This window comes from Hemiscyllium ocellatum, chromosome 37 (genome assembly GCF_020745735.1).
Source record: "Hemiscyllium ocellatum isolate sHemOce1 chromosome 37, sHemOce1.pat.X.cur, whole genome shotgun sequence".
Taxonomy (NCBI): Eukaryota; Metazoa; Chordata; class Chondrichthyes; order Orectolobiformes; family Hemiscylliidae; genus Hemiscyllium; species Hemiscyllium ocellatum.
Genome location: NC_083437.1, coordinates 34,904,756 through 34,914,293, shown reverse-complemented (window position 1 = coordinate 34,914,293; position 9,538 = coordinate 34,904,756).

Sequence of the window (9,538 nt, the reverse complement as noted above, 5' to 3'; positions counted from 1 at the left end):
TATCGCTGTGGATATAAACTGGATAGCATTGACCACAACCCTTTCCATCACTTTGCTGACAATCGAGAGGAGGTGGACGGGACTATAATTGGTTGGCTTGGATTTACGCTGCTTTATGTGGATTGTATGTCTCTGCACAACTTTCCACATTGCTGGGTAGCTGTCAGTGCTGTAAGTGGACCAGAACAGGAACTAGTTTTGGAATATAAGTCTTCCAGACTGTTGCTGGGATGTTGTCACAGCCTTGGAAGTATCCAGTGCCTTCAGCCATTTCTTGGCACTACATGGAGTGAATCAAATTGACTGAAGGTTTGTACCTGTGATACAAAAGGAGGCTGAAATGAATGTAGATAGTTTCAAATACTTCAACCTTGTTTTATCATCTATGTGTCGTACTTATCCATCCTTTAAGGAGCCTCCTCCTCTTGCTAGTTACTTACACGTCCATCATCTTTCACAATTGGATGTAATGTGGAGATCCAATCTATCCCTTGGTGTGGGATTCCTTAGCCCTGTCTATTGCATGCTTCTAGCTTTTCACATGTAAGTATCTTCACCAGGTTGAAACCACAAGCTCACATTGCTTCTGGCATGCCTTGCTGTCTCTTCATTGAACCAGCCTGATCTGCTGGCTTGATGGCAGTGTTAAAGTGAGGGACATGATGGGGCCATGAGTTTACAGATTGAGGTTGAATACAATTGCAGATGGCTAGGTCTGTTCTGAATTTATCTAGTTTAGCCACACGATACAGAGTATACTCAGTGGAATTTCATCTTCACGAGGCTTTTGTGAAGGTCGCTGCTAACTATACTGTCATAGACAGCTGCACGTGGGACAGGTAGTTTTGTGAGGTTGAAGTCTCATAGGTCGCTTTCTCTCTTTTTAATTCCCGCACAACCTTGTGCACTCCCAGTCTAGCAGGTAGGTTAATTGGCACTCAGCCAACTGGGGCAGTTGTGTGGGCTACTGAGATCAGTGAATTCTCCCAATCAAAGTAACTCTGAACAGATCAGTTCTGAAGAAAGGTGACTGCACCTGAAATGTTAACCTGCTTTATCTCCAAAGATGCTGCCACACCAGTTGAGTTTTCTCAGCAATTTCTGTTTTAATTCTGAGTTCTTAATCTCATTAAATCTCCTTCAAATTGGTGTTCAGTTTGGGGCAGTGTTGACTCATAGCTGAGGTAGGGAGTTAGGTTTCTTTGCCCATGTTTGACCTTACTGTGAAGATTTCTTAGCTGCAAACCTGTCATGCAATTGGATTGACCTTTACTTCAGGAAACCACAATCATTGTTAAATAGAGCACTAATATTCAGAATCAACTGGGGAGCAGGATAGATCAACTCAGGCACCAATTACTCTGTCAAGACTCCATAACAACAACAATGGCTTGTGCTCATCTCAAACATTAAATGTAATTAAATGTCCCAATCATCTCAACAAGAACTTTACCAAGCAAAGTTAAAAATCACACAACACCAGGTTATAGTTCAACAGGTTTAATTGGAAGCACACTAGCTTTTGGAGCGATGCTCCTTCATCAGGTGGTTGTCAAACACTGGCATCTCCAAATCACGGTTACCAAGCAAACCTTCTGGTGATGTTTGGACAGGCTTAGTTAAGTGGTGTATTTTAATTGCCTCTTAAAGGAGAAAAGACATGCACAGAGATAGGGAAGGAATTCCAGAGTTTGGGTTTAGAACGTGCAGGAAGCCGGACTTGGTGGAGAGTTTGGAGATCTTGGGAGGTTGTGAACTAGAGGCAGTTACAGAAGCGTGAATGGGTGAGAAGAAAACCAGGATGAGAGTTTCAAAATTGAGTTGCTAGTAAACTGGGAGCCCATGGAGTTAATTAACCTCAGGGCTCATAGATGAACAAGGCTAGTACAAAGTAGCATATGGGCAAGAGTTTTTGATAAGTTCAAGCTGATGGACAGAGAAGCTGGGAGGTCAGTTAGTAAACATTGAAAATCATTCAACAATTCTTACATATGACTTGTACAGAGCAACATCAGAGCAGAGTAAGTTTACCACTTGAGGAAAACCAGTTACATGTTGTAGCTTTGACCCAAAGTGAAGTAGAATCATTGAATTTGACAATATAGAAGGAAGATATTCAACCCATCGTGTCAGCACTGGCCATTGAAAGAGCTACCCAGTTAATTCCACTCTCCAGTCGTATCTCCGGACCCTTCAAATTCATCACTTTCAAATATGGAGCCAGCCTCTTTTGAAACCCACAACGGAATCCACCTCCATCACTCTCCCTGGCAGCACGTTCCCAAGTTCTAACAACTCTCTGAAATAAAGATGTTTCTCCTCATCTCACTCTTAGCTCTCTTGTTGATAATCTTAAAATTGTGATCCCTTGTTACTGACATCCCAACTAGTGGAAACTGAAAATCCTTCTTTATCCTGTCAAAAATATTCATAATTTTTAACACCTCATTATTGTCACTTCTTAATCTTCTCTGACCGAAGGAGAATTAACCTAATTTAACTCATGGTTCCTTGTGTCTGAGATCCCTCATTCCTGACATCCTGAATTGCCATTGCTCTCTTTCTGAAGCTTTAACATGCTTCCTTAAATAAGGTGCCCAGAGTTGAGCACAATACTCCAAATATGGTCTGGCCAATGATTTGTAGAGGTTTAGCATCACTTCCTTGCTACTATATTCTATTCCTCTCTTTGTAAACCCAAGGATCCTGTAAGCTCTCTTAACAATGGTTCCAACTTGCCTGAACACATTCAGAGAATTACACACTTGAACCCCGGTGATCAACGCCAGGACCACCACCTCAACGATCATCGACAGGACCACTGCCCCCGTGATCATCGCCAGGACCGCCATCCCCACGATCATTACCAGGTCCACCGCCCCCATGCTCATCACCAGGACCACCATCCCCACATCATCACCAGGACAACCATCTCCACAATCATCATCAGGACTGACATACCCGCGATCTCCGCCAGGACCACCACCTCCATGATCATCGCCAGGACCACCATCCCCACAATCATCGCCAGGACCACCATCCCTACAATCATCAGGACCACTGACCATGCAAACAACACCAGGACCACCATCTCCATGATCATCGCCAGGACCAACACCCCACGAAGATCACCAGGACCACCGCCCCCATGAACTTCGACAGGACCACCGTCCCCGTGATCATCGCCAGGACCACCGCCCCCGCAATCACCGGCAGGAACACCAACGCCATGAGCATCACCAGGACCACCATCCCCACAATCATCACCAGGACCACCATCCCCAAGTTCATCGCCAGGACCACCATCCCCAAGATCATCGCAAGGACCACCATCCCCACGATCATTGCAAGGACCACTGCTCCTGTGATCGTCACGAGGACCATGATCCTCATGATCACTGCCAGGACCACCATCCCCACGATTATCACCAGGGCCACTGCCCCCACGATCATCGCCAGGACCACCGCCCCCACGATCATCGCCAGGACCACTGCACCCGTGATCATTGCCAGGACCACCGTCTTAACGATCAATGCCAGGACCACCACCCCGCGATGATCGCCAGACCACCATCCCCACTATCATTGCCAGGACCACCACGCCCAAGATCATCGCCAGGACCACCATCTCCACAATCATCGCCAGGACCACTGTCTCCACGATCAACACCATGACCACCAACCCACGATCATCGCCAGGATCACCGTCCCCACAATCACCGCCAGGGCCACTGCCCCCACGATCATCGCCAGGACCACCGCCCCCACAATCACCGCCAGGGCCACTGCCCCCACGATCATCGCCAGGACCACCGCCCCCACAATCACCGCCAGGGCCACTGCCCCCATGATCATCGCCAGGACCACCGTCCCCACAATCATCGCCAGACTACCATCCCCATGATCATCGCATGGACCACCACCCCCGTGATCCTCGCCAGGACCACCATCCCCACAATCATCGCCAGGTCCACCGTTCCCACGATCATCGACAGGACCACCGTCTCAGTGATCATCGCCAGGACCACCGTCTCAGTGATCATCGCCAGGACCACCGCCCCCGTGATCCTCGCCAGGACCACCGTCCCCACGATCATCGCCAGGTCCACCGTCCCCACGATCATCGCCAGGTCCACCGTCCCCACGATCATCGACAGGACCACCGTCTCAGTGATCATCGCCAGGACCACCGCCACCACGATCATCGCCAGGACCACCGTCCCCACGATCATCGCCAGGTCCACCGTCCCCACAATCATCGACAGGACCACCATCTCCACAATCATCGCCAGGTCCATCGTCCCCACGATCATCGACAGGACCACTGCCCCCGCGATCACTGCCAGGACCACCACCCCCACGATCAATGCCAGGACCACCATTTCACAATCACTGCCAGGACCACCACTCCTGCGATCATCGCCAGGACCACCATCCCACAATCACTGTCAGGACCACTATTCACATAGGTGTCAGGACAGAGGTGGTGGTGGCAATTGCGCGGGTTGTGGTTCTGATGACGATCATGGGGACAGTGTGGTTGGCAGTGGCCACAGACATTCCCCCAACCCCTTCCCCCACCCTTTTATTTATCACTCAGGCCCCTCTCCCACCCTCACATTCCTCATGAAGGACTGATGCCCGAAACGCTGACTTTCCTGCTCCTCGGATGCTGCCTGACCTGCTGTGCTTTTCCAGAGCCACACTTTTCGACAATGTGTGACAATAAACCTAACTCAATTCAATTCAATTTAGTTGTAACAAAGATTGTTTTGGTGTTTAGCTTCTTATGTCTCCCAGAGGCTTGGATACATGCAAAGGGTTTTCATATGAGAAAACATCAAGAATATTTCAGATAACTTTGAGGTAAAGATTCCTCGCCTACTGGTCGAGTCCGCAAGTGTCCTTGTGGAGATTGATATGCCTCCATTCACTGGTCAACTCAATAACATTGCAGTATGCAAAATCTCACGATTAGAAACTCAGCCTGGGGAATCTCTGATATCAGTTCTTACTTCTCCTTGTCATTTTCCCAGCAAAAATCAGACTGAATTTCTGTCTATTACTGGCAGAGCATTGAAATAATCCACAAAGAATTTCAACCTCAATCTGCTATGACTCCGCAGTGATTCATCTATTCTTCAAAATACTAGATAGTAATTTAAATGTAAAAACAACTAGCATTGTCTTGTTGCTTAAGGTGAGTTGGCACCGTGTATCAATGTCAAATAAGGGTGGGATCATTTTCTGCCATGATATTCCGTTCTCTGAGACTGTCCTGTTTCAGACAATGTTGAAGGTCCATGATGAAGCAGTGGAGAGCTCAAGGGTGCTACTCATACAATGGCACAGAAGGCTGTGGAGACCAGATCATTGAGTTTACTTAAGATGGAGATAGATAGGTTTTTGATTGTCAAGGGGATTAAGGGTTATAGGAAGAAAGTGGGAGAATGTGATTGAGCAACTTACTCGCCATGATTGAATGGCAGAGCAGAATCGATGGGCTGATGGCCTAATTTCTGCTCCTATGTCCTATGGTCTCATGGGCACTACATTCAGAAAAAGGGAGACAAAAGTAACCACAAAAAAATGACAAACATAGATAATACATTGAAAGTTGGGAAGTGCAACCAAGGAGTTAATCAGACTTAAACTAATCGGAAGATAACAGCTGCGCATTCATTTTACAAAGTCAGTTCATTGTGCATCTGAGTTGGGAAATTCTAGTCACATTCGATTTACAACAAAGTCTCTCACCATCAATTTGCTGGGGTATGACTGTAAATTACTATTGAGTCATCAAGCTATTTAATAATGTAGGCTCATCCAGTGACAGCCAATAACTGTAAATGTCATTCTGTCCTCCCCTATTTTCCTGAAGATGCTCTTTAACCCTATGGTACCATTCCATGTGCACTCATTGTGTGATGACCTTTGTGTTTGCTGAAAAAACTTTTTAAAAATCTTTTTAAAAGATGTTCCTTTCAGTCTGAAGTTAAACTAAGATAAATCATTTTTGCAATTGATCAATTGATCTAAGTTGCTATAGAGGTAATACAAAAGCTAACTTGACATGAGATTACAGTTAGTCTCAGAGCATAGAAAGTTACATGTCTGTGTGTAGGTCAGATGGAGGGGAGTAGAGGAGTACAAGGTGCTGTATATGTAAAACATTTAAAAAGAAACCTGAAGGCAGGGAGTGTAGACAAGTTGATTGCTGCAGCTTCAGTTTGTCCAAACAAAGTCATTCCATTTAATGGGATCACAGAAAGTTGTCTCTGGGGGGTTTTGTGCCATCAAGACTGCAGTAATCCTAGCTAAGGAGGTTTTGCAAGGTTGTGTTGATTGGTTCCATATCCTGGAACTCTCGACAGAATATTGCCGCCAATCATAAAAGGTACTCAAGAGCTAAATCAATTCAGTGGGAAAAAAACAAGCCATTTGTTTATCTTTACTCTCAAGATGGTAAGATGAAACCAGCTGCAGCTCTCTTTTCCAGCTGAGATTAGCTGGCACACAAATCTGGGCCTTTCCAGAATGTTTGACTTGTTGCTACTTTGGGCACAGCCTTTGCAAAGCTGCTGTCACATTCATAGCTCTAAGTGCAAATTTCTGGAATATTCTACAATCAAATTGGTTTTCTGGTTACTCATCCAATTAATCTGCTCACCAAAGGTCGACAATCTGGCATGGAATCCAGGAACACGTAGCCCTGAGCCAAGAAGTTATAAAATGATTATTTGCTATTCAAAAAGATATTTTTCATATAGTAAGCAAAAGACCATGATGACACAATTGCCGTTTAACATTACATAAAATCCGATACAGTGCAATTTCTTTCAGAGTTGTAAGTGGCACTTTGAGGTACCTAATTACACATTAACAAGATTGATGACAGTTTCCATTTCATGGCGGAGCTTCATGCAGCTTCCTGTACAGGTGTACGTTTTTGGTATAATATAATGGGATGTCCTTAAATGATGGTGTTTTCTCATTGCAGGACTGTAGTGACTATCTCTCAGCAAGGTGTCCTAGATCATGGAATGGACCAATCTGTAACACTTGGTTGAGAATGATTCTTTGCATTGGAAGACCAGCAGGTCTCAGGCCTGACAAAGGGGATAGTTCACTGAGTTGATGCTCCTCCAGCAAAAACTGATATTTATCTCAATGTACTTTGCTGGGAGCACGGAAAGCAATGAGTCAGGTGTTTCAGAGCTGCTCAGATGAACCTCTGCAAAAATACCACTGCGTACCATAGAGTCATTAAGATGTACAGCACAGACACAGGCCCTTTGGTCCAACTCATCCATGCTGACAAGATATCCCAACCCAGTCTAGTCCCATTTGCCAGTACTTGGCCCATAACGATTCATATACTCATTCAAATTTAAATTATTGCAATTGTATCAGTCTCCACCACTTCCTCTAGCAGCTCATTCCATACATGCACCACCCTCTGTGTGAAAAGGTTGCCCCTGAGGTCCCTTTTAAATCTTTCCTCTCTCACCTTAAATCTATGCCCTCTAGTTCTGGATTCGCCTATCCGAGGGAAAAGAGATTGTCTGTTTACCCTTTCTATGTCCCTCATGATTTTATAAACCTCTATAAGGTCACCCCTCACCCTCTAATGCTCCAGGGAAAACAGTCCAACCCCTGTACTCAATACTCTGACCAATAAAGGAAAGCATACCAAACGCCTTCTTCACTATCCTATCTATCTGCAATTCCACTTTCAAGGAGCTATAATCCTGCACTCCAAGGTCTCTTTGTTCAGGAACTCTCCCCAGAACTTTACCATTAAGTGTATTCATCCTGCTCTGATTTGCCTTTCCAAAATGCAGCGCTTCACATTTATCTAAATTAAATTCCTCAGCCCATGGCCCATCTGATCAAGATCCCACTGAAATCTTGAGGTAACCTTCTTCGCTGCCAACTACACCCCCAACTTTGGTGTCATCTGCAAACTTACTCCTATGTTCACATCCAAATCATTTATATAACTGATGAAAAGTAGTGGACCCAGCACCGATCCTTGTGGCACTCCACTGGTCACAGGCCTTCAGTCTGAAAAACAACCCCCCAGCACCACCCTTCGTCTTCTACCTTTGAGCCAGTTCTGCATACAAATGGCTGGTTCTCCCTATATTCCATGAGATCTAACCTTGCTAACCAATCTCTCATGGGGAACCTTGTTGAACACTTTAACTGTAGTCCATATGGATCATATACACCGCTCTGCTCTCATCAATCTTGTTTGTTATTTCTTCAAAAAACTCAATCAAGTTTGTGAGACACAATTTCCCATGCACAAAGCCATGTTGACTATCTCTAATCAGTCCTTGCCTTTCCAAAGACATGTAAATCCTGTCCCTCAGGATTTCCTCCAACAACTTGCCCACCACCGACCTCAGACTCACTGGTCTATAGTTCTCTGGCTTGTCCTTACCACCTTTCTTAAATACCAGTACCACATTAGCCAACCTCCAGTCTTCCAGCACCTCACCTGTGACTATCGATGATACAAATATCCCAGCAAAAGGCCCAGCAGTCACTTCCTGAGCTTCCCACAAAGTTCTAAGGTTCGCCTGATCAGACTTTGGGGATTTATCCACCTTTATGCTTTTCAATTCATCCAACCCCTGTAATATGGACATTTTTAAGATGTCACTATCTTTTTCCCTACATTCTATATCTTCCATGTCCTTCTCCAAAGTAAACACTGATGCAAAATACTCATTTAGTATCTCCCCCATCTCCTGCGGCTCCACACAAAGGTTGCTTTGCTGATCTTTGAGGGTCCCTATTCTCTCCCTAGTTACCCTTTTGTCCTTAATGTTTTCATAAAAACTCTCTGGATTCTCCTTAACCCTCTTTGCCAAAACTATCTCATGTCCATTTTTGCCCTCCTAACTTCCCTCTTAAGTATATTCCTATTGCCTTTATGCTCTTTTAAAGATCCACTCGATCTCTCCTGTCTCTACCTGACATATGCTTCCTTGTTTTCCTTAACCATACCCCAATTTCTCTAGACTTTCTTTGGTGAAACAGACTCAATGGAATGCTGTACTCCAATATGTTAGAGCCTTAAAGCATATTCCAACCCCACGAGCGACTGACCTGAGCTGCTCGGACAGATTTAATTGCCCCAGCTCAGTGATTGCATCCATCAACTACCAGCTCTTAATAGGAACATGTTTCTATCTGTGTGCTCTTATGGGTTTAATCAAACACGTTAGCTTCAGCCTCATACTCCAATCAGTTCTCTGTGCTGCGCTCCTAGAGCTGGAGCTTTCACTCATTCACTGAATGCAGGACACAAACCCAAACAGCAATTAACTTATGTAACATGTTGAAACAATCTTCTATGCCCACTTCGTGCGTACATAGAGTCATAGAGATGTACAGCATGGAAACAGACCCTTCGGTCCAACCCATCCATGCTGACCAGATATCCCAACCCAATCTAGTCCCACCTGCCAGCACCTGGCCCATATCCCTCCAAACCCTTCCTATTCATATACCCATCAAAATGCCT